Here is a 25,564-nt window from a genome sequence, read left to right as displayed (position 1 = left end):
CTTTACTTCCTTTCTTTCTTGCTCTATTACTTTTTAATAAATTTTACTCCTGCTCTAAAACTTGCCTGGGTCTCTCACTCTGCCTAATGCCCCTCAGTTGAATTATTTCTTCTAAAGGGGCAAGAAATTGAGGCTTCTGCAGGCTTCTACTGATCCACAGCTGCAAAAATTCCTATTGCCAAACATTAGATCTTGTCAGCCTTTTTCTCGGCCAAATATTCGATCTTGTCAGATGTTTTCTTCTGCCAAATATTGAATTATTTTACATGTTTCTTTTGCAGGCCCTGCATATTTTCAGGTTTTCTCTCTGCCAACCATGCAGTCTTCTTGGATACTCTTTCTGCCCACTATGAAATCTGTTTAAATGTTTCTGTTGTCGACCATGCAATCTTCTCAGATGTTTCTTCTGCCAAATGTGCAGTCTTCTTAAATGTTCCCTCTGCCAACCATTCAATTGTCAGTTGTTTCTCCTGCCACATGTTAAATTTTATCAGATGTTTCTTTGCCCCAGCATTCAATCTTGTCAGATGTCTTTTAGAACAAACATCCAATCTTGTCAGCTGTTTTTCTTGCTAAACATTCAATCTTGTCCAATGTTTCTTCTAACCAACATTGAATCTTGTCCAGTGTTTCTTTGGTCAAACATTTAATCTTGTCAGATGTTTCTTCTACCAAACATTCAATCTTGGCCAATGTTTCTATTACAGTAGGTAGCTAGTCAGACATTAGCAGGGCAGAGAGGGCCTCTTCTTACTAGGAATGTCAGGCAACCATGAAGTGATGGTCAGGTCTCTCTAAAATAATCATTGGTCACCACCACCACCAGTAAAAGGCAGACTCCCAGTAAAGGGAAACATCTGAAGCTAGTGATCAGTGACTTCCTGATAAGATTTCAAGAGCTGGGCTAATGGGCTCATGCATGCACAGTAAGAGGCAAAATGGCAGAGTTTAACTGGTATATGACCATTCTCAGAAAAAATCCACCAGGTAAAAGTGGAATGCCTCAAGTTAACGTGCGTAAATCTCTAATAAAGACTCTGCACACGTGGCTCCTTCCAAGAGCTGACAGGCCACTGCACATGTGAGAGCCTCCTCTAAGGGAAGAATCAGAGAAGTAATGCATCCCCCAAAGTCTACCAACCTATAAAAACCCATGTCAAGGGTCAAACTGTGCACTTGGATCTCTCAGGTTGCATGCTTGGGCCTCTTCCAAGTGTACTTTGCTTCCTTTCATTCCCTCTTTAATACTTTTTAATAAACTTTCACTCCTGCTCTAAAATTTGTCAGTGTCTCTCACTCTGCTCTATGCTCCACAGTTGAATTCTTTCTTCTAATAAGGCAAGATTTTAGGTTAGGGCAGACCTTTTGCATCCACAGACACTGAAATTCCTACTTCCAAGCATTCAGTCTTTTCTAGTGTTTTCTCTGCAAAACATTTAATCCTATCACATGCTTTTTCTCCTAAGTCATCATTCTATTCAGATGTTTCTTTTGTAGGCCATGCTACTTTCCTAGGTCTTCCTTCTGTTAACCATGCAATCTTCTAAGATATATATATACTCCTTCTGCCAAACAATGACACTTCTCAGATGTTTTTTTCTCTCAACCATTCAATATTGTCAGATGTTTCTTTTGTCAAAAAATTACTCTTGTCAAGTGTTCTTTCTGACAAATATTCAATCCTGTCAGGTTTCTTTTGCCAAACATACATTCATCTTAGATGTGAGTCCCTCTAGTGGAACACCAAACGTGGAGGTGATCTTAGGAACCCCTGACAAAATTGCATTATGTGAGATTTCTTTATTTAATTTGATGTGTTAAATGTGACTGCAATCAGAAGATTATTTCACATAATGCTTTTAAAATCCATTTTTCTTTATATTTGCCTCTCAGATTTCTGTCTTTCTATATTTATTGCGATAACAGAATAAAAGGGATGAATGAAACAATGATGTATAAAAAAGGGGAACATGCACAAATCCTATTTCAACCAGAAACAAATTTTCTTGATGCACAATATGTTCTACAGTATAAATATTTCTATTAAAAAGATGAAGATTAAGTCAATATTTTACAACTCAGTAGGATTAATTTCCTTTTCATAATAATTGTGCATAAGAGCAGGCATGATGGCACAGCACAGGGCTATAGTATCAACTACTTGACTGGCTTAGTTTGGGAAATGGTTTGACTTTAGTAGTTGAAGTCTATAGTGCCCTATGATCACACCTGTGAATTGCCACAACACTCCACCCTGGGCAACATAGCAAGATCCTGTCTCTTAAATAGTAAATACATACATACATATGTACATATGTACAGCAATAATTGTGCTTAATTTAGATAAGTGAGATAATTGTAGTAAAACATATATCCACTGAATAAAGTATAATAGTGTTTAATAATAGAAATCGTTTTGCTTTTAATTTTTTTTTATAACACTACAAACACAGTGAACCTGTTTAAGGCAGTTCTCAGAAAAGTCAAAAGAATTCCTTCCTCAATGTAAGATGATTTATCTGCTGTTCCCACTAAATTGTGGGTTTAACCATCAAAAATGAATCAAACTTTCAACTTATTTATAAATATGGTAATTGCATTTTACCTCATAACCTAGTTAAATCACAGATTACCAATTTCTGAAGAAATATAATACCAGAAAAAAACTTCATACTAAAAGTATTTCAGATACAACAATTTGAGCCTGACAATTCAGAAGACACTCAAAATCTTGGCAGAGCATTATCAGTGACACTGTCACTATGGTATGCATATAAAGAGATTCAGTTTCAGGAACAAAGAGAATACAAGATATACTTTAGGATAGGGAGTCAATTATTTTAAAAGGAAATAATACAAATTTGTCAAACATACATATCTTTAAAAATGTGTTCTAAGAGTACTTTCTTTAAGGATGAAATTCAAAAGGAAGCAGTAAAAGCAGAGATAACAGAAGATAGCAAAATAAAGAGGAATTGCACTAACAAAAAGATGGGTACCAGCTTTTCTACAGATATCCCTAAAATTCCCAGAATACTGAAAACTAGTATTTAAAGCATATCTCCATATTTCCCTCTGTATCTCTCCATACGACATTATATTAGTTGTCTGCAATATATTATTATTAAAATGTCCACTTCTCCAAGCCGCTGGTTTGTAAACTACTTCTGATTCAAATGTGAAACTCTCAAAACACAGTTGTATTGAGGGGGAGTATATGTGCATCTGACGGTAGCTTCTAGTTCTTGCTACCAGGTTTTTGTTTCAGAGTGACTGAAAGCATTTTTTTCTTTCAGGAAATACAAATGAAGTATTTCCACAAGAAGCAGCTAAGAAAGACAAGATCTTTCTTCACACCTGACCCTTAGGTTTTGACAATCCTGGAAAATATTGACACATGTACTCATTAGTCTAGATAACATTCCCTGACCCTGTGTATGTAGCTGCAAAAAAGTTGGTTACTTTTGGCATCTTGGTAGATTCTTGAAGACCAGAAGCATCAATCACATTAATAGTACACCTAAGAACTCTAAATTTGTTTTAAAAGGGTACCACCAGAGAGCTTTTAAAAGCTAAATCCAATTTACTTTTTGCTGTTAGTATCGATAATTCCTGTTTGAAATATTCATCTTTGTAAAATTTTTTTGCAACATCACTCCCTCTGACTTTGCTCCTACTTTTCTCTTGCCACTGTTCAGTCTCTTTTACCAACTCTTTTTCCTCTGCATATTGTTAATATTCCCTGGGTTTTGTCAAGGGCTTTCTTCTATTTCTTCTACATATTCTGCATTATGGACAAGCTCATTAACATCTATGGCTTTGTCTAATAATTATAATAAAATTATTCTAAGTCTGCAACTTCAACCATAGAGTTCTAGCTCCAGGTAGAAATGCCTATTATCCAATTACCAACTGAAAATATCCTACATGAATGTTTCTTTGACCTCAACATATATGGAAATAAGTTAATCTATCTCATTATATCAATTATTATTCTTATATCTTAAGTTTAAAAAATTCAGCAAAAAAAAAATGAAAATAGAATAATGCCAAGAAAAAGTTCCACATGTTTAAATGTATAATCTGAGTTTCTAACTTATTTATTTAACCCCGGATGGGTCAAAAATTTTAATAGATTGATAGTAATGCACAAATTGGTGACACAAAACAAACTATAGCATGAACTACTGCAAAAGCTTCCGTTGTTTCTCAACCTCTTTACATGGCTACCTTCCAACTATGCTCTCTATGAAGTGTCAGAAAACTACAGGCCAAAGGTCAAATGCAGCCTTCAATATAGCCTTGTATGTTAAGTTTTATTGGAGTACAATTATGCCTATTTGCTTACCACATTTTATGACATTTTTCACACTGCAGTGACAGAATTGAATAGATATGATAGAGACCAAATGGCCTAAAATGTTTCCTATTGAGCCTATATGGGAAAAGCTTGCCAATCCCTACTTTAAACAGTGCCAAGAATGCCCTAATACTCAAATCTAATCTTGTGACTCCCCTGCTTAACGTTTTATTAGAGTATTCTTAGCTAATCAAAGTAACTACATTTGCTTTCATATTGACTCGTTTAGGAATGAGCATGTTGTACCCTAAAATGTTACAGGAAGATCACTGCAAGCATCTGAGTTTACTCCTATTTAAAAGAAACGTGAAGAAAAGCAACCCTTCCAGCCTTCACATATTGTCTTCAGAGAACATGATGACTGCAGTCATTGCTAATTAGCCAACCATGGACAAAACACTGCCAATAGCACAGCTAAGCTATGATATCCTTGAACCACGAAAACAACTTTGGTTCCCATGGTTTTAGTCATTGTTATTATAGTTAGGTCAGCTAATATTCACAGCCGGAAGTATTCAGAGAATTTTTCCCTGGCCCACAGAATAAGATCTACTCATTTATATACTATTAAAAGGCTTTCTGGAGCTTGCCTTATGTAGATATTCATTCCACACCACTCCCATGCCATATTATTTCCACTAGCAAAGTGTAACTGCTCATAAACACTACAAAGATTAATCAAGCATACAACCTTTTGCACTTGCTCTTCCTTCTGTCAAACATGAAATCATCTCAGATGTTTATTCTGCTTAACATGCAAACTTATCAGATGTTTCTTCTGCCAAACATTCAATCTTGTCCGATGTTCCCATGACATTAGGTACCTAGTCAGATATGAGCAGGACAGAAAAGCCCCGCTCCCACCTTCACCAGGAATATAAGAAAACCATGAGTTGAAGATGAGGTGGTTATTAAACTACCTTTCTAAAATAATAATTAGTTGCAGCTAGCTCAGGGAAAGGCAGTTTTCCAATAAATAGAAACATCTAAAATTGGTGATCAGCAGCTTCATAATAATATCTCAGGATTTGAGCTGGTGGGCTTAGATGTGTGCAGTAAGAGGCAACATGGTGATTTTAATTGATTTGTGACCTGTCTCTGAGAACACCTTACATTTTGAAAAAACAATACCTTAAGTGAGCAGGCATACAACTCCAAAAAACACTGCAAATGCAGTCTCCCAAGTGCTGGCAGGCCACTGCATGTATGGACAGCACACCCTAAGGGAAGAATCCAGGGAGAAATAACACAACCTGAGAAGGCTATCAATGTATAAGACCCCAAGTCAAAGGTCAGCCATGGACTTGATCTCTCAAACCACCCACTTTGCTTTCTTCTACGTGTACTTTATTTTCTTTTTTTTCTGCTCTAATGCTTTTTAAGAAACTTTCACTCCTGCTCTAAAACTTGCCTTTGCCTCTCACTTTGCCTTATATCCCTCAGTTGAATTCTTTCTTCTGGGGAGGCAAGAATTCAGGTTGCTGCCGACACATGCAAATCTGCCACCACTAACATTTTTACTACCGAACATTGAACCTTATCAGATGTTTCCCCTGCCAAATATTTAATCTTTTCAGATTAGAATCTTTTCTTTTGCAGGCCATGCACTCTTCCTAGGTCATCCTTATGCAGACTGTGCAATCTTTTTAGATACTCCCTCTGCCTACCATGCCATCTCCCTCAGGGTTCCTGCTGACCACGCAATGCTCTTAGCTGTCTCTTCTGCCAAATATGACATCTTAGATGTTTCTTCTGCCAAAAATTCAAATATGTCAGATGTTCTTCTGCCAAACATTCAGTCTTGTCAGATGTTCTTGTTACTGTAGGTAGCTAGTCAGACATGAGCAGGGCAAGAAAGGGTGTCCCACCACCAGGAATGTCAGGCGACCATGAGATGATGGTCAGGCAGTTTTTAAGCTGCCTCTAAAATCATAATTGGTCACACTCGGTGCCAAGGAAAGGCAGTCTCCCAATACACAGCAACACTGGCAGTTGTTGACCAGCAGCTTCCCCTTAAGATCTTAGGAGTTAGTTGAGTGGGTTCACACATGTGCCCTAAAAGGAGAACTGCCAGAGTTTAACTCCTCTCTGACTTTTCTCTGGGAGCGTTCTACCTGTATAAGAATGTTTCAAGTGGGCAGGCATACAACTCCAGTAAACACGCTGCGCATGTGGCCCCTCCCAAATGCTGACAATGCACTATGCATAGGGACAGCCTGTTCCAGTGGAAAAATCAGGGGAAAAATAACACAACCCTAGGAGCCTGGCAATGTATAAGACCCCAAGTCAAAGGTCAAACCATGCAGTTGATCTCTCAATTTGCCTGTGTCGCCCTCTTCCAAGAGTATTTTACTTCCTTTCACTCCCGCTCTGAAAATTTTGAGAAATTTTACTCCTGCTCTTAACTTTGCCTCAGTCTCTCATTCTGCCTTATGTCCCGCAGTTGAACTCTTTCTTCTGAGGAGGCAAGAATAGAAGTTGCTGCAGAACTTTACATATTCACCGCTACTAACATGCTGTGTTGTTGTGACTCAAATACAGTCCCCCATGGTGAGACACTTCTACACCTCATCTTCTTCTTCTTTGGACAAAGGAATTCAGCTCATATACGTGGGTTTTGTCTCCCCTTTCAATCTCCTGCTTTCTAAACCACCCCTAGAACAATTCCAGTGGCCACAAGTGGCTCTGCTGTGCTCCTCCCGGCTGATCTCAGCTCACCCTGATAAGTGGCTTACAGGAGTGGGAAGGAACTCGGAGTCTGTACCACATAGAACCAAGGCACTAACGGCCTTCCTGGACAGGATGCTCATGAGAGCTGTGAGGCTGGAGCCTAAGACTGTGCAGTGCCTGGGGCTTCCTCTCAGCTTTTACACCTAAAATCAGCTCTTTCCAAAAAGTCCACAGCACCTCCTATTCTCCTGTTTCTCTGTGTGTATTCTGAAATGTCACCCACCATACCTTTTCCCATGGAGGTCAGTCTGCCTTTTCTCTGGTTTCACTTCGCATACCATGTGACTTCTCTGCCTGAAATACACATGCTCCTGGTCACTCGCATGCCCGCAACTCTTGCTGTGTTGGCTCGAAAGCAGAGACATGAGCTCTGCTCATGAGATATTCCCCTGTGAATATTCCCTGAGATTTATATTTGTTTTCACCAGCTCAGATGATGTTCAAGCCTTTCCCTATCTGCTGGCACATTGCTGGAAAAGATGTTAACTGGAACTCTGGGGCTCTACCAGCTTCTTATGACTTACCACATGCTTTTCCTTACTGTTATGCTCAGGGCCCAGTTCTTCAGTGGCTTTTGAAGCCATTTGTTCACCTGCATAGAGCCTCATTCTGTGGTCTTTTAAGAACCCTACCTACTTGCTTTTTTTTGGAAATAGTACCCCTATGGGAGGAGGGAAATTCTTCCTCTACCCTTTGGGAGTTTTTACCCTAAGGCCCAAATCCTCTGGAGGTTACTACCTTATGTCAAGAGGGTAAATAAATATGGCCCTCTCAAATTCAAGGGTGGCTGTTTTGGGGAGCACAGGGAGGCTTTCCATGAGTATTCCTCACTCGCTTCCTCCCACTTCCTCCTGTAGCTTCTGTTTCTCTAATCAATTCTATGCCCTTCTCAATATGCATCAAGGTCTTCAAGGTCAAATTCAAATGGAGTAAAGTCAAACCCCCTTGCAGCACTTAGCTGAAAAACAGGCTTCTCATCTAGTTAAAGAAGATGACAAACGGGAATTTGAGTAAAGAGATCATCATTTTCCTGCTAGAATGCTCTGAACAAGAGTCACTCTAAGATCATGGAGATATGGATGGAGGCCAGGCCAAGATTGAGGGCATTGGTCGCAGGCTAGAAGATGAAGGCAAGGTTAGCAGTACACAGTAAAACTGGTTCATTCTGGAACTCCAAGGATAAACAGGGGATCCTCTGTTCACTTCAGTATGTTTTATGTTCTCAAGGGGGTAATTGTAATGAGATGGGACCAAGATTAGGGACACACAGTAAGAACGATTTGCTCCAGAATACTAAGGATGAATGGGGGGATGCCCTATTCAGGATCATAAGAAATTTAAGAAAGTTCAAGCATCTTGTAGATGGTCTGTGTGAGTTATGAGAAAGCTTTGTGAAAGGAACCTTAGGAAAGAAATGTTATACAACTTTAAAGGTTGTTATGTCTATCAAATGCTTCAGGAAAGGAAGCTTTACTGGAGCACAAATGTGCCTATTTGCTTCCATATTATTTCTGACTCCTTTCACACTGCAACAACAGGGTTGAAAACATACAACAGAGACTACAAGACCTAGAAATGTTTGCTATCTGGCCCTTTACATGAAAAGCTTGCCAATCCCTACTTTATATCGTAACCAGAATGCCCTAATACTCACACCTCCTCTTGGGGCCCCCCTACCCAAAATCTTTTCATGAATCCCTGCAGAAAACCTCACTGGCTCCCTATCCATGCCTATTCTTTCTTCTTTCTCACTGGAGAAACACAAATTTATTTGAATATTTATCATTCCATTATCCCACCTCAGTTCCAAAAAAAAAAAAAAAAAAGAAATGATTATTCTAAGCTAATCATAGGAATTACATTGATCTTATGATCCTATGCAAACTTCTGAGTTGGCTCCCTGTTTTGAAAATAAAACAAACAAAAAATCATGAAACAAAGAAACCCTTCCAGCCTTCAGATACTGTCTTGAGAGAACATAATGACTGGCTACTCATTGGCTACTTAGCTAACCATGAAAAGAGACATTAACAAAATACTGCCAAGAGCACAGCTGAAAAAGGAAACATACATGTGACACTATGATATCCCTGAACCAACAGAACAACTTTGGTGCCTATGGTTTTAGCCGTTGTTAGTTAGGTCATCTAGTATTTACAGCCAGATATATTCTGGGAACTCCTCCATGGCCTACTGAATAAGATCTACTTCTTTATATACTAATCAAAAGTCCTTCCTAAGCTTGCCGTATCAAGATATTCACTTCGTTTCCAACAACTCCCATACCACACTATTTCCACTAGCAACATTGAATTTAACATAAACCCTACAAAATTCACTCAAGGGTCTGCCCTTTTGTATTTGCTGTTCCTTCTGCCAAACATGCAATCTTGTCAGATGTTCCTTCTGCCTAACACACAATCTGGTTAGATTTTCTTTTTGCCAAATTTCATTCTTCCGCCTCCTTACCTGGAAAACTTCTATTTACTCTGCACGCTTTCCTTAAATTCTACCAATCTTTTTAAATCTTTAATTCTTTGCCTTGGACATAACGTGTCTGTCCCACATAAAATATGACAAATACACAATAAATAACAACTGTAAACTCTCAGCAGGCAGCTGACACAGAGTAAGCACTGAATATGGTAGTAAATAATAAAAAATGACAATGATAGTAACAAGATAGAAATGCTTAGTACTTTAAAGACGCTTTGCAGTTATGTGTACGTGAAGAAGTGGATAAATGAATAAAGACATTTCCTTTGACAATTCTATTGAAAAACACAGAAATTAAATAGGGAAAGCTCTATTGCATTATGAGCACATTAAAAGTTCAGACTATGTGTATTCTTTATCCCTGCAACATGCAAAACCTTACTTACAGAAGTTTCTTTGATAACTATATGATAGAGTTATGGTCATACAGTTCATATTGTATAATGTACATTGTATATTGTACATTGTATTATACCTAGGCAGTATAATACCATTTTTCTTATTGTAAAATATTTTGTACTTTTATTGTAATTTGTTAAGCCTAGAGTTGGGCTATTTTAATATTAATATTTTGGCTAGTAGTAACAGAGCATATCTTGTTGTAACAAAATTACTATTATGACAATTATCCATTGGATAAAGCAACACATCTTGTTTTAATGAAGTAAATATTATCTCACTTGGTTTCAACTTAGGGGTAATGCAGCCAATAATAGTGAGACCTTGTTGGTACAAGATTATGTAACACAAGCTGTGCTTCTCAACAAAATATTGTTCTTCTGACTTCTGCACTAAGCAGGTATCTTTAAAAAGTAATTTCCTATTGGTACTTATGCACCCTGGCTAAGTTTTACAATTCCTACTGACATATGATTATGGTACCAGAAAATTATTATTAAGTTCCAAGCTCTAAAGAAAGCTACTTTTTTAGTGACACAAATCATGATGTCATACAGTTGATCCTTGAACAAGGGTTTGCATTGCAGGACCCCCTTATAATACATAGATTTTCTTCCCTCCCACAGCCACACTAAAAAAGCAAGACAAATTTCTCCTCTTCCTCATCCTTCTCAGCCTCCTCAATGTGCACACAGTGAGAATGAAGACCTTTATGTATGATAATTCACTTCCACTTAGTGAATAGTAAATATATTTTTTCCACCTTATAATTTTCTTCCTAAGTTTCTTTTCTTCAGATTGCTTTATTGCAAGAATACAGTGTACAATACATATGACTTTATTGCAAAAATACAGTATACAATATGTAACTGTTTATGTTTTCAGTAAAGCTTTAGGTCAACACGAGGCTATCAGGAGTTACATTTTGGGAGAGTCAAAAGTGAAATGCAGATTTTCAGCTACACGGGGGATCAGCACCCTAATTCCCTTGTTGTTCAAGGGGTAACTTGAACATTTGTAATTCTCATTTGCTAAACACTGGTAATTCTCATTTGCTAAATGCAAACCATTTATTATAAAAGTTAAATAGAAGATATATTGTACAACAAGCCTATTTTTTTATGGCTATAGAGGAAACATACAACATAAGAACTTAAATTTTTTATTATTTATACAAAAATACTATATGGAATTTTAGGGACCATAATTAAATTTTTTTTTCAGACAATACTGCTTGAGATTACAAACTATCTACAACAACATTGTTAACTAATTGTGAATTGTAAACTAAAAAAATTCAATCAAAGAAATTTATATATATCTATATTTAAATATATACACACACACAAGTTATTTATACATTTTTAATTGCTCTTTTGTGATTAAATCTTCCATAATCTTATGGTAGTGTCACAAAGAGTAGTTTACTGTCAGAAGTCTTACCTGGGTTGAAATTTTGAGGATTTTTAGACATATTTTATATTCCAAAAGTTGTTGGTGAATGCTATATATGAAATATGCAATCAATAAAAGTACTATTTTAACACTGATATGAAAAAATTTACCAAATATGTTAAATTATTAGAGTATTCCAGACAATATTAGAGCTAATCTCAGAACTTTACTCATTTCATAAGCTTTGAATTTGTGAGCTCTATGAACTTCTTAAACTTTTAGTTAAAGAAGAAAGTAAGGTGAAATATTCATGAATTGAGGGCAATATAGCTCAGTAAATGAACTAGATTTAGGTTGACATTACGGAAAATGTTCTCAACTCAGAATAAATCTTAGCTCTGCAACCAATTGGTTCTTGATCAAGTTGCTTCTCTTAGGTTCAATGTCTTCCTCTAAGAGTGAGACTTGTAGTGACTTATTAAACTAGGGTATTATAAAGACTTAACAATATAGCATTTGAAAAAATGCTCAGAGAAGTAGTGAAGCAATGGAATAATTTATTCTTGAAACTTACTGCTGAAACTATTTTAAAATCCCAAATAAAACCCAACGTGTTTGTCAGATGCAGTGGCTCATGCCTGTGATGCCAGCACTTTGGGAGGCTGAGACAAGAGGATTGCTTGAGCCCAGGAGTTCAAGACCAGCCTGGGCAACATAGGGAGATCCTAGCTCAACAAAGTTAAAAATAAATTTTTTTAAAAAATGTGTATTTCTTCATAGGTTCTAGTATTCAAATGTTGCAGTTTTCAGAAACTGTTATTAAGTCCTACTCTTGGTTATTAGATGTTCTATTCCTTGTGACTTGTAATTCAGGGCATCTATTTCATAATTTGTAATAAAAATATTTATAAATATATTAATTCATCAAATTAGACAACATGATTATCTCCTATTGCTGAGTTCATCAATCACACCCAGAGCAGAAAACTATTGGATGTCAAGACCTGGCTTGGACTCCTAATACTCTTTACCAACCTACCCAAATTCTGAACCAACAAATCTTTGTTGCAATAATGCTTACTCCCCATGTTCATCTCCAACTGCTGTGGAAGACAAAACCTTACCTTTATTTTTTTAAAGTTCCATGAAGGAGATGCAAGCTGATATTTTCTCTTTTCCTGGATGCCTACTAGCAATATATTGCACAGAACATCCCATGTGTTTCCCAGCACAATCTCATTCCGTAGATCACCTTACATAAATATTTTTGTGGGTGTCACCATTTTGCATTGACTCATAACATTTCATTGGAGCTACTAAGACAGTAGTCAAATGTCCTTTTGGAGACTGCAAGAAATATAGAACACTTCACAAATTTGTGTGTCATCCATGTACAGGGATCATGCTGATCTTCTCTATATCGTTTCAATTTTAGTGTATGTGCTGCCAAAACAAGCACAAACATCTACTTTTTTTTTTTTTTTTAACATGGAGTCTTGCTCTTTTCACCCAGGCTGGAGTGCAATGGTACGATCTATGCTCACTGCAACCTGCGCCTCCCGGGTCCAAGTGATTCTTCTGCCTCAGCCTCCCAAGTAGCTGGGATTACAGGTGCCCACCACCATGCTCAGCTAATTTTTGTATTTTTAGTAGAGACAGGGTTTCGCTATGTTGGCCAAGCTGGTCTTGAACACCTGACCTAGTGATCCACCCACCTCGGCCTCCCAAATTGCTGAGATTATAGGCATGAGCCAATGTGCCCGGCCACAAACTTCTATTTTTATACATGGATACCGATGAGTCATGGATGAGGCTTAGCTCTGTTAAATCTAACTTACTTGAGATTTTGTGAATTCTTTCGAATGGCTTCATTGTGAGGTAGAATTTTAAAATATTTTAAAAACTCAAGATAGAGATGCAAGTAGTTTGGGAGATTTTTACTTTTATGGAAAACAGATCACTTGAGGGAAAAACCACTACTCTGGGGAAGCAGAACATGGGTCCTTCCAGAACAATATGGGACTCTCCACTACCTACAAAATGGTGCCACACAGAATCTAAAGGGGCCAAGGGTATACATCTGGTAGCAAAGAAGAAAGGAATCTCTGATTTCTTCCTGTGACATTATTTGGACCTCACAGTTTCAAACTATTCCAAGGGATTCAGAGGATAATTTACCTTGAAGGTCTAGGACAAGTCCAAGCTAAGACATGGGTTTCATATCAGGTTTTGAGTGTGAGAAGAAGGGTCACTATGAGTGTGACTAAAGCTAGAAGGCCCAACTGCCAGAGCAGGGTACTGGCACTTTGGAAATAAAGGCTGAGCATATCTATGTGAACTAAAACAAAAAGTAGTAACTTTGAAGTCTATATGTGAAACACCAGGAAGACTGAGGGATCTAGATGAGTAAGGTCATCCTGGTAGCAAAGGTCATTGTTACCAGAATGAAGGAGCAGTTTGCATGGCAACAATGCAGCAACAGAATCAGTGGAAACAGCACCATGATTAGAAGGACCTTTTCCCATCCCTCATCCTGACTGTAAAAGAAGACTGTCTTCCTGGGACTTAGGGTACCCCTTAAGTTCTTTTAAAAAAAATCAAGGAGGAAGGTATAGAGGATAGCACCCAGAGGCAGTACTAAATTTTTTGCTAAAGTGGACATTTTAAGACCCAAATTACTGACTAGAAAAATAAAAAATGTGACACTGTGTTTATCCCATGCATTGGGGTTATACTTGGAATCAAATAGACAACTTTGATATCTGTAGGGATAACTGTGTTAAAAGCCCTAAAATAAAGAACCCTGGACCCACTGCTCCTTTTAACTAGTCTAGCTTTTTGCCTGATTTCTGGCTGATGAAATGAATTAACTCACTGCCCTTCAAAAACTAATTGAACCAAGCTATGAAATCTCACCTAGCCTTTACATGTAAACACTTAGATTAAAAATATTAGCAACAGCATAATCTTCTGCAGTCATTCCACACATATCTTGAGTAAATATGTCAATATTTTGCTGAAGAATGCTATCTCCGATGACATACTGCAAGCATGAGGGCTGTGCTAAACTAACAGAGAGAGAACTTCATTCTTAGAAACTTTACAAACTTAATATGTGCTTGTCAGTATAGAATTAACCACTTACATGAACTAACAAACATAAGCATCCCGGGTGCTCAAGTGTCAATCTTTGTAAATAACCCCAAAGGCTTAAAGGAAGGGACAAAAAAAATTCATATCCCACTGGGGTATGGCGTAGTAGAAGTAGTGAACATAAAGTCCTTTGATGGGCAAAAGACTATGCTCAGGTCACTCATCTAAAGGAGGCAAAGATTTAAGGGAAGAATTATCCACTTCTTCCCTAGTCTGATATATTGTAATTCAAAATCAGTTAGAAGTCAGATAAGTAAGAGCAATCTGCAGGCTGAAAACAATAACACGATGAATAATTATATTAGTAATAGTCGTTCAGTTAATGATACTGATAAGCATGTGCGAGGCACTGAATTAAATGCTGTATGCACATAATCTAATTTCCACACAATCACCCCTGAAGGATATGTTATTATTCTCATTTTCATACAGGAAAACATATTCGGTACTAAGTAATGTTTGCAAGGTCACCCCTAACAAGTGAAGAAGCTAGAAATTAAAACCAGTCTTGTGTGAATCTAAGGCCTATCTCTTTTCCATCACTCACCTACAGCTTATCTTCATTAAATAAAGAGTTAATTTAATTAAACATATCTTTCTTCCCTCTACACATACCGATCACAAATAAAAAATTAAAATACACCATAAATTAAAAAGAAATAAAATGATGAATTCACAGTGGTGGTAACAATTAATAATCACTTAGGGATAACCTAACATTAATATTTTTCAAATAAATCATCTTAAAGCAAACAGTCATCCAAAACACAAAATAATTTTCAATTCCTATTTATGATTCATATTACATTTTATACAAAGAGTATACAAAAACAGAAGGTAGATAAATACTATAAAATACTTAATAATTCAATATTGAATCAATAAGCAAACTAAAAGTTATAGTTCATATGTCCTAAAACTAAACCCTTTACTGAAGAAGATAATGTGACCTAAAACATCAGATTGCAAATAACATCAGCCAATATAATAAGAGAATATAAATCCTGTCATATACATATGTTCTTTATGTTGCCCAGTCCAAATAAATGCTTTTCTACCTAACTGGTGATTTGTGTTGATATTTTCCACTATAATCCAATAATTATAAGCTAATCTTCTGATAAATTGAATATTTCCAACTTGAGTGTTATGACTCTAGAACAACACTCACTTTAAAAAATGACTAAACCTTTTAAACTTATCTACTGCATTTACATTTGCATTTTTTGTTAGTAAAAATTATACCATTTGCTGTCTTCTTTTAGTTATGGCACATAAAAGTGGTGTAAGGCCATCCTGTAAAATGGCAAAAACAATTTATAATTCATAAAATTACATATTCATCAGCTGAGCTGAATACCTTATATAATGTCCTATGAACTTAAACACATAAAATAGAAAGCAAATAAAAAGCAGTCCCTTCCTTCTCACTCCTCTGTGCTTTCCCATGCACTGCTCCTCCACTTGAAAACATCTGGCCTCTGACTCACCACGTTAACTCTGGCCAGCTCCAAAAATGATTTGAAACATTCACTGGTTTCAAGAATCTTTGCTTCTGGCACAACATTTCACATGGTATCTTGTAATAATTTTATTGATTCCTATCTAAACCAAGAGATTCTTGAGGGAAGCTGCTGTGTCTTTTATCTCTTTATCCCCAAACCCTATGATATCATAGTAAATGCTTTAAGTATTTTTATTAAATTAATGATCTAAATTATTACCTCTAGAGCAGTACTTCCTAAACTATATTCCAAAGAATATTTACTTTGTCAGAAGCTAGACTGCACCTGAACAGGAAGATCCTATGGTCATCTACGTTTGAGAAATATAAAACTGGATTATATGTCTGGTATTCAAGAAATGTCTTGACCTTTGCCTAGTCCTTATTTGACAATAGGTTTTATGGCAACTAACATTTGAGGAATTAAAATTTCAGGAGCACAGTTTTTAAAACTTTCCAATAAAGGTAGGGGTTTCCTCCAGGTGACACAAACTCACTTGATTATTTTCTATCAATGGGCCCAGGATCCCAGCTGCCAAAGTCAGTCACTCCTGCTCCAAGTAGGTCACTAAGGAAATGGGCTCTGAATTAAAAGAGGCTTCAAATGAATTTTGATTGCTTATTATTAAATGGTCCCTTAGGTTTCTCCTGTGACAGGATCACAGAATTTTAGCTGTTAGAAAGTTCAGTATGAAATTTTATTCTCAATTATAATGATATTGATAATCCTAGGACCCTAATGCATATCTACTTCTTAAAATGCATTAATCCATTTTTATTCTGGTTTCTATTTTCATTGTTACTTAAAATTATCTTTTATTTTTGGCAAAATATCAGAAATACAAATGCAATGGCTTATCAATACAATTCCTAGCTGAACTATATGGGTTATTTTAGCATAATAAAAGCCACTAAATCACTTCCATTTTAAGGGACAATGTTGAGGAGAAATATATAATGTGTTCTGCAATATGCATAACCTATCCAAATATAACCATAATTAACCTAAAAAAGCCTATAGGCCTTCTAATGTGATTATTATGTATGGTATATATAAAGAAAAATCATTGTTTTAAAAAAACTTCTAAATTCTAAAAGTCAACTCCATTATTAAGGACTATAAAATATACACTATATGTAATAAACAGCTGTCAACTGTCTTGAAAACCTTGAAATCTTTACCAAACTATACTATATGACAGGAGTTGTTAACTATAATATTTACAGAGGCAAAGGACGTGACCTGAGTAAGTACCTAGGTGGGCACAGTGGGAAACTGGAGACCACAGACTTTGCGTGAAGCTACAGCCTCTTCATAGCATACCAAACAGTAATATGGGCTCAAGGGAAACCAGATTTCATTATTTAAGAAGAGCCTGAAATACAGATTTTTGCATGTCTCCTAAATTTTACATGTTGGCTCAATTTATGCAGGCCAACTTTGCTTTCCTGTGTTGTTGTTGTACACTAGTTAGAAAAAAAAATACTTCAGTCAAAAAAAAATTCAAAAGTTTTACCTATAACAAATTCAAATATGTATCATAAATGCATAAAAGAAAGCCATACTCTCTAATACTTTTTGAAATATATTAGTATTTAAAGTAAAATGTTAGACCATTATTTCAAATTATTTTTATTTAGGGATTGCTTAAGCTTCCAAATAGGAAAAATTGACCCTTACATATGTCAATGTTAAAACAAGTGGATTTCAAATATTTTGAAAATAACAATGGTTGATCTCTACATCGTTTTTCACTTCAATGTTTGTCTTGTGTGAAAACAGTTGTTGTTACCTTTGACATACTCTCATTACAGACAGCAGGTGGAGAGCAGTGATGCCATAGACATCTGTAATATTTGGATCAACACCAAAGTCTAGCAGAATAGTTTCACATCTTCTTGGCATGTTAGAGCCTATCAGTATTAGAATAAGACATAAATCGTAAATTGTAGGAAATCAAAATAAATATTCCGCAGGTTTCACAAACTAGTTATATTTCAATGAGACGAATTCATTTTTATTCTATATATTTAAGCCAAATCCATCTCATGCTGAAAGAACTGGCTATTATATTCCTTCGTTAGAATTGTCTTCTTTTCACCGTCACAGATGTTAAGCTGGCATTTTCTGTGCACCAGAAAAGTTACCACTTCTGGACAGCCATTGGCACAGGCCAAATGTTGAGCCATCCTGCGAAATTGAGGAGATACTGAGAGAAGTTTAGTCCACTATCTCAAAACATACAATGATTCATGTAATTGCAAACAATAAATAGCATGCTATTCCTCTGCCTTCAAAACAAATATTTAATTTTCCCCTGAAAAGAAACAATATTTATTAGCTCTTATTATTCACTACATCAATGAAAGAATGACCTATTTGAATAGAAAGAGCTTGGCCTTTGGGTTCAGTTGAACCTGCAGTTGAATACTATTTTAAGATCTTTCACTTGCTAGATATTATAATTATTACTACTACTTAATAAAGACATCTTAATTAGGTAAAATGGTACCATTACACTTCCTTTGTGCTATGTTTTAAAGGTTCGAGATAAGACTGTATTTCAATGATTCTAAGATGCTCATTTTCTCATATTTCAACATCTCTGACATTAAAATGCTGCTTATAATTCATTATTTATTACAACTATATTTTGCAGCATTTTAAACATTATTTTATTGATACATAAAATAAGGCAGCATCACACAATCCACAGTGGCTACATCAAGTGGAATATGGTATATACAACAGGGCAATGGAAGTCCTAGTCATATGATTAATATTTAAATAAATTTTAAGCACTTAAACGTACCATGGGAAAGGAGGGTTGAACTAAAAGCAAATTTTTAAAACAAAGTAATTCCTTAATTTTTAAAAACTTTAAGCCAAAGAAAAGTCAGGATTCAAATAAATAAATATGGCTCATTTTACTAAGTATTTAGATTTACAGAATCTTAATGTATGCATGTATGTAAATTAGTATTTACATGTATAAAATGCATGTGACGTAAGTATCTATATAATTAATATCACTGTTTAAAACATATAAATTTTCAAAATGGCAACTGATATTATCTTGCACTACTTTCTCACATCAGAAATTATTTTTTTTGTGAAAGATGAGAGGACAAGCTTCAGTTGAGACTCATTCCTCATTCTCTAATTTTAAATCTCTCAGCTTGCTCAGGCCAGGCAGGTACACATGAAATTTTTAAGAATAGAAGGGTGTTGATAGTTATTATAATGTGTCTTTTACGTAACAAGTATTCAGTTTATATTTGATGAATAGATTTTTAAAATGAATAAATACAGTTGGGAAGTTTAACATTTTAAAAACAGATACAAATAAAGTAGTATTTTCACAATGGTAATAGTTACTTATATTCACTATTTTTATTTTCATAATAATAACACTAAACTGATTAATATTTAATTATTGGCATATATGTAATAAAACATAATAAAAACATGTGTTTAATAAAATATGTACATATATAAAACTACTATCACAGATAAAGGTTATCTTCACTTCCAAAGACACTAAAAGTTCACAGACTATACTAATCCATAGAAATAAAAATTTAAAAATAGAAAGAGGAATTATTTATATCTGTGCAAAATTCATATTTCTGCACTTCCTAAGGATTATTTCATTAATAATAATTATGCTATATGCTATATGCCAGGGATGCCCAATCCCCTGCTTAGTGAAGAAATCACAAATCATAAAAAGGAAAAACAGTTCATTATAATACAATTGTCCCAAAATAACAAATTTTATCACATTTGGTACATATTTTCAGATAAAGCAAGACCATAGTCAGTTTGTGTATGTAATCAAACTGAATGTCATCTTCACTTCATACACCAAAATACATTTTCACATGTCAACATACTTCAGTAGGTATTACTTTCAGTGGTCACACATTATCTCTTACTATATATTTACTGAAATTTATTTATGAGATTTGTTATATGGATTCTCCTTAACACAACCATATTTTAAGCACTGCTGAGAAAAACAAATTGCATGTATCTCTCGTTGTTTCCTAAATATATTTAAATATAATGGAACTCATCAAGAAAGGGCATACACATAGTTTAAATGTGATACTTACCACCAAACTGACTTTTTGAAAAGTCATCAGCAACTTAACTTTAAGCAGCAGTGTAAATATCACTGCTCCTCATCCTCACAAACTTTGAGGACAGAAAACGGTATTTCATTCCTTTTTTAAATTAAATTCATTCTCATCAGAAACACGAAGTATTTTTTTCATATGTGCATAGGTGACTTGCAGAGCTGGAAAAAGTACTTCACCCAATTTTAGAGAGTTTTTCTTGTTGATTTGGAAGAATTCTCTGTAAAATGAATATCCATTTTTAATATGTACACACAAAAAAACAAATGTGGCAAATATTGTACAAGTATGATGTCTTTTATTTTATCTTTTTCTCATATGCAGGGTGATTTAAATTTAATTTTGCTAAATAAACTTCAGAATGCTTGCTTGGGAAGTTCCTAGGAAGATCTTTGTCAACACAAAAATGTATCTGTATAAATAGGCATTTGTGTTTTCTTCTGGTATTTTTCTCTTTTTGCATATTTAAAATAATCTATATTCAATGAGGAACTTATTTTTGTGACATAAAAATCTAACTAGTTTCTTCCAAAAAGCAGGCATTTCATTTATAAAAATAACTCTTTTCCTACTAGTATAAAGTCTAGCCATTACCATGTTACAGATTCTTACCTATACTTGGGTGTTCCTGGATTTTCTATTCTCTTGCATTCATTTATCTATCTTTTCAGTTGTTAGCAAACTATTTGTGGAAATTAATAGCACATTTTGATATCTAGAAAGGCAAGACATTTTTCCCCGTTACAAAAATGTTACGTCATCACAATACTAAAAGACTGCATGTGTAATTCAAAAATGTTAACTTTGATAACTTTAGGTAAAATTAATAAAGATCTCACACCTTGAGAAAAATGAGTCTTATTATTCAAGAACATGAACCATCTTCTCACTTCAAAGTTTCCTTCTAAGGTCTCTCAGCAAAGAACATATTTACATAGGCATTCATTGATATAAAATATTGGATTTTGGTCAAAAAATTCTTAGCCCAGAAGGTGATATATTATGGGAATTCTTTCTTTCATTATGTACCTTTCTATAATGTATCTAACATTATCTTCAAAAGTGTACATTAAAAATAAAACAATATATACTTAATTTTGTTAAATCACTTTAAAGTTCTCTCTAAAGTGCTCTGTAAGAGGAACTGTGGGTAGAGGAACCAGCTAAAGTTTTGGATTCTTTTTGCTGCTCGTAAAGATGGCCTGGGCCCTCCGCCTCCAAGGCGTCCACATCACAGGCGCTGCGGAGTCCGCCTGGGAAGAAAGCCCAGAGCCCGCGGGACTAGGACCGCCCGCCCCGCACACCCTATCCTTTCCACGCCTCCCCTGGCCCCCAATCTCCAAGCCCCCAACTCTGAAGGAGGTGCTTCTCCCCACCCGCCCGCCTCCTCCCTCAGTCCCCAGCCCCCAGGCTGCAGTTCCTGACACCTGTTCTTGCAGGTTTCAGACTGGTCTTTTCTCTTGAGCAGGAGGCTCCGCTGCAGCTTCCACGCGTTTCCCTGGACGCAGCTTTGTAGATCATCCCGACATCCTCATCTGGGGTCTGGTACCAGGGGTCAGAGAAGATGTGGTTACTCCAGGAGCTCAGGCACACTTGGCCCTTCTGGCTCTCCATAGCCACGATCTTCTTCATGGCCCGGCTTCAGAGACGCCACAACTCGCCCTCGCCCTTCCCCTAGCCCAGGCCCCGCCCAGCCCCCACCCGGCCCAGCACCAGAAAGCAAGGTGGTCTGGCCCAGACCTCAGACAGGGACCCTACCACCCTAGGACAAGGACGTCTCCAACCTCTGGGAGAGTAAGTAATATGCGGAGCAGAGCCGTTGGGCCCCAGCGCCCATGGGCACCTCGGAACGCAACGGCCTCACGCTTGGCCAGAAACCGCCCTGAGCTGCGCACTCGCGGGCACCGCATGCAGGTGGCAGCTGCTGCTGAGGCGCCTATGGACTGGCGGAGCTCCCCAGACCGGAGCGCGCTGTCCCAGGTGCCTCAAGGCCCGCCTAACAGAGCTGCCCCCTTCTGCTGTTCCTCCCCTGCCCTCTGTTGAGCGCGAGGTCTTGGGTGCTGGGCACTGTGCAGCTGCCTACATGGGGCTGAGTTACCGGTTCTCCACTCCTGCAGCTGAAGGACCAACCGCCCGAATGAGGCGCTGCCAGGGTGTCTGGCACCGGGGTCCGCACTGCTGGTGGCTCGGGCAGCGTTGGGAGTTGCCACCACTACTACTGCGCGCCGTATGCAGATGACAGCTGCAGCTGAACCCAAGGCGGAGGCTGTTATGGCTGGTCCTAGACGGCCTTCGGGTCTCCGAGTGTACCACCCTCCCATCTGGGGTCCTCTCTTCCTTGCCCTGCTCCCAGAGAACGAGGTCGCCATTGCTGGGGACTGTGCAACAGCCTAAATTCGATGACTGAGCAGCGGATTCCCGCCCTGTAGCTGCCAGGCTAAGCGGCTCCTCAGTGACGTCTGGTCCTAGGTTTTGCGCTGCTGGTGGCGTGGGCACGGTGGGAGGTTGCCACAGCTGCTTCCCTGCACCCTGTGCAGGTGGCAGCTGCAACTGAGCCCACGATGGAGGCTAGTAGGGCTGGTCCTACATGGCTGAGGGTCGCTTAGTGTACCTCCCTCCAACCCCAGGTTCCACTCTTTGTTGGCCCACGCAGAGAGTGTGAGGTCCTGGGAGCTGGACACTATGCAGCAACCAGAATGGGCCTGAGTTGACATTTCTCACTCTCCTGCAGCTGCAGGGCCGACCGCATGAATTAAGCGCCCGACCCTGGGTTCTGCATTGGTGGTGGCAGCGGGCAGGGCGGGGGTTGCCACCGCTGCTGCAGGATGCCATATGCAGGTGGCAGCTGCAACTGAGCCCATGGCGGAGATCGACTGGGCTGGTCCCAGACGTCCTCAACGTCACCAACTGCATGGCCCTTTCACCATAGGGTCAGATAAGGAATCCTGGCCAGTTCCGAGAGCTCGGCGTCGTGGGTTCTGAGCGCTGTGCAGCCACTGGGATGGGGCTGAGCACCGGTTCTCATCCTCCCGCAGCTGCAGCACCGATCGCCTGAATTAATCCAAGTGGCAGAGTCTCTCCCTGGGGTCCAGGGCTGGTGGTTCGGGCAGGGTATTGGATTGCCATCTGTGCTGCCGCACGCGATGTGCAGGTGGCAGCTGCTGCTGAGCCCACGGCAGAGGCTGGCAGGCCTGGTCTCAGAAAGCCTGAGGATCGCCGAGAGCACCGCCCTCCCTCCCTAGGGTCCGCTCCTCTTTGTCCCGCGCCCTGATCCCCGGGTCGAGAACGCTGGGAACTGTGTGGCCGCCAGATTCTCTTCCTGCAGTTGCCGGTTCCCTTCTTGCATCTGTCCTGCCAACTGCCTGAATTAGAAGCCCTGGTAGCCTCTGGCCTTGTATTTTTCACTGCTGGTGGCGCGGACAGGGTCGGGGGTTGCCACCCCTGCTACCGTGCCACATGTGCAGGTGGCAGCTGCAGCAGAGTGGAGGCTTGGAGGGCTGGTCCCAGACAGCCTTAGGGTCGCCGAGGGCACCAGTCTCCCATTCTAGGCTCTGTTGTTCCTCCCATTCTAGGATCTGGCTCCGAATATGGGGCTTCCCTCAGAAGGCCTCCGGGTCGCTAAGTGTGCCTGCTGCCAGGCCTCAGGGTCCACTCCTCCTTGACCTTCATCTGGAGAGCGGCCCTGTTGCCGGATAATCTGAAGCCAAAGACGATAGAGCTGAGCTGTGGTTTTGCCCATTGTTCCACAGCCCAGCCAACTACCTGACTTAGCAGCCACCATGACACCTGGTCAGGGGATCCGTGCTCCTGGGGATCACGGAAACTAAAGTAACAATTGAATATCAATTACCACCTACCTGCTTGGAGGTGTGAAAGAATGTTTATAAAGCAGTTACAAGATCTCCAGAGAAAGGCCAACTTAATATAAAGGGAGACGTTCTTACTAATGGGTGAGAGCCTCACCTTTAGGAAGTCCATGAATTTTCTCTGCAGTGATGCAAGACGAAGGGAAAAACAAGGCAGCTCCAGAAAGGTGAGATGTGTGAAATTAAACTGGTTATGAAGTTAGCCCAGTTTCAGGAGTTTTTTTCCTCTTCCCAGATGGATGTGAAAATCCTGGAAAGACACCAAGGGCCACCTCTGTGTTGAGAAGTGGCTTTCTATTGGGTAGGTTTCTGAAAGGTTCATTATAGACATGTAGCCTCTGTCTCTGATGTCGGAGATTTTTAGTAAAGGATGTCCTTTGATCTGCAGAACCTGCTGTACCTGAAGATCAGCAACCATTTCAAGCGGAGCCAGTGGGTGTTGAGCTAAGGATGGAGTTGCAGCATGAGATCCGAGGTGACACTGGGCTGAGGAATTTCCTCAACTACATGGAAAGAGGAACCTGAAAGCTCTACCAACCAACATGTGTATCAGTTACCATTTGTTTCTTTCTTTTTAAATACAAATGATGTGAGTTAGAAGACATTATAGCTAACCTTACTAGGAAACTAGTAAGATTCTATTGGGATGAGCCATAGCTTGTGGCTTTGTCCATATGTTCTGTGTCTGACAGAGAGGCAGCCTTGCCACTGGTAGTGGTACAGCAGGACTCTGTCCAGCACTGTCAGGCTTAGGTTAAGTATGAACTGATTCTCATTTTTAATAAAGCTTATCTTGTCAGGTAATATAGAGATCTTGCTACCAGAGATTCTCACCCCCAATACTTCCATAGACTTTTCCTTTAACTTCTTTTATTAAAAATGTTTTACATTTAATAAAAGGCCATTCAGCCCCATACTGGCAGCTGCACTGAGCCAGACAAAGTGGCTCATGCCTGTAATCCCAGCACTTTGGGAGGCACTAGATGAGTGAGGAGGGCATGAGTGAGGAGGGTGGGTGGGGGTGGGGGGAGGGTTTTGTAGGAATGAAGTGCACTGTAGAAAGCAGAGTTGGCTGAGTACTCAGGGCTCCCTGCAGGTGTCCCTGCAAGTAGAGGGAAATGTGAACTGAGAGGTGGGGACTGTGACAGGACTTGCATTCCTCAGTCAGGCTTTTTCCTGCCACTGTTGACAATGGAAACCTGGGTGTGCTTGCTCTTGTAGATTACTCGTCACCACGGCCTTCTATTTGTCATCGTTCCTCCCAGTCAATCCTAATACCTCACCCGGAACTGAGCTTTGAAGCATTTAAAAGTTTAATTTTTAAGGCTAATCTTAGCAATTCATAGTTGATAATATTGTACTTTGGAGGAATGCCAGGTACATGAGAAATGTTGAATTGTTTAATCTTAGGGTAAAAATTTCTCCAAAACGTTATTTCTGAAATGACAGTCACTAGTTGAGCATTTATTTGGCAGAATTGACTGTTGATGCAGACAGTATTACACACCTTATCAGTGT

At 38.5% G+C, this 25,564-nt stretch overlaps 2 long non-coding RNA genes and 1 other non-coding gene across 8 annotated transcripts; 1 reads left to right on the top strand and 2 right to left on the bottom strand.

Annotated features, from left to right (window-relative positions):
* Nucleotides 1-12,732: 12,732 nt before the first annotated feature.
* Nucleotides 12,733-12,839, bottom strand: LOC116268812. The gene has a single exon (XR_004175962.1). It is a non-coding gene; the product is annotated as a U6 spliceosomal RNA (small nuclear RNA).
* Nucleotides 12,840-15,092: 2,253 nt separating this feature from the next.
* Nucleotides 15,093-23,302, bottom strand: LOC103886820. 6 transcript variants are annotated; one of them, XR_004185819.1, is made up of 5 exons: nt 21,965-23,302; nt 21,608-21,722; nt 20,793-20,895; nt 20,157-20,400; nt 15,093-18,247 (listed from the first exon to the last, which is right to left on the bottom strand). It is a non-coding gene; the product is annotated as an uncharacterized LOC103886820 (long non-coding RNA). The 6 variants fall into 6 exon arrangements; XR_004185820.1 differs by having other exon boundaries at nt 15,093-18,228; XR_004185818.1 differs by having other exon boundaries at nt 15,093-17,951; nt 21,921-22,078.
* On the top strand, nt 21,752-24,850 carry LOC103886821. The gene is made up of 2 exons (XR_650645.3): nt 21,752-21,974; nt 24,435-24,850. It is a non-coding gene; the product is annotated as an uncharacterized LOC103886821 (long non-coding RNA).
* The last annotated feature ends 714 nt before the right edge of the window (nt 24,851-25,564 follow it).

Source organism: Papio anubis, chromosome 8 (assembly GCF_008728515.1).
Source record: "Papio anubis isolate 15944 chromosome 8, Panubis1.0, whole genome shotgun sequence".
NCBI lineage: Eukaryota > Metazoa > Chordata > Mammalia > Primates > Cercopithecidae > Papio > Papio anubis.
The sequence above is the reverse complement of the archived record's forward strand: the minus strand, read 5'-3'. Positions and strand labels throughout refer to the sequence as shown.